Source organism: Tupaia chinensis, unplaced genomic scaffold (genome assembly GCF_000334495.1).
Source record: "Tupaia chinensis unplaced genomic scaffold, TupChi_1.0 Scaffold000605_1, whole genome shotgun sequence".
NCBI classification, from domain to species: domain Eukaryota; kingdom Metazoa; phylum Chordata; class Mammalia; order Scandentia; family Tupaiidae; genus Tupaia; species Tupaia belangeri.
In genome coordinates, this window is record NW_006160123.1 from 2,572,128 (window position 1) to 2,573,024 (window position 897).

Here is an 897-nt window from a genome sequence, read left to right on the forward strand (position 1 = left end):
ACTAGGGAGTCCCCGTAGGCGGTGCGTCTGCCGCCGGCGCTAGTTACCTGCAGGCCGCCAGCAGGTAAAAAGAACTTAGGTCAAGAAAGCGAAAACCAAAGCTTGGGGACTCTGATCTCTTTCTTCCCGGAGCGTTGGAAGCCGTTGCCGGGTCAGCCCCCGACCTATGAACACCCACCCACCTGCGCCGCAGGGAAGCCAGCCGACGCGGCAACCTTTCGGTGGCCGCTGCGAACAAGGTGAGGGGCCAAGCATCTAGAACTCGGAGCGCCCTCCCTCCGCTGGTGGGCGTCTCCCTCCGGAGCAGCGGGGGCGTGCCCAGCGCGTGCCATCTCCCTCCTTCCACCCCCTGCCTGGGCTTGGCGCGTGCCAGCGCCCAGACGCGTGGTCCCCGAGGTAAGGGCGGGCGGGGCGTGTCCCGGAGGGAGGAGGGGGCGCGTCCTCAGCTGTATGGTAATGAGGCCTGGCTCCGCCTCCAGCGCCGCCCTTCACCTGCGTCCACTTCAGCTCCAGCGCCCACTGTCGTCCCCCAGCCCGCAGCCCAAAACCCCCGCCCGCCTCCTGTCGCCTCGCTGGGGCAGGGAGGACCCCTCCTGGCTCCAGAGTTTGCTCTGGCCACTGGAGAGTCGAGGTGAGGGGCTGAGGCCAGGCAGGCCCAGTTCCTCTCGTCATAGGGAGGATGTGGGATGAAACTGGAGGCGCGCGGAGTTGCTTGAGCTTCGGGAGGCTTTACCGTCTCGCCCGCGCCGCTCCCCGGGGTGGCCCCGCTGCGAGGGCAGCCGCGCAGCTGCTTTCCCGGAACCAGGCGTGATCCCCGGAGGCCGCAGACTGGGGAGGGCCGGCTTCTACCAGTCTCGGGGGGGCCGGGCAGCTAGCTTTCTGCGACGCTGAGGGCGG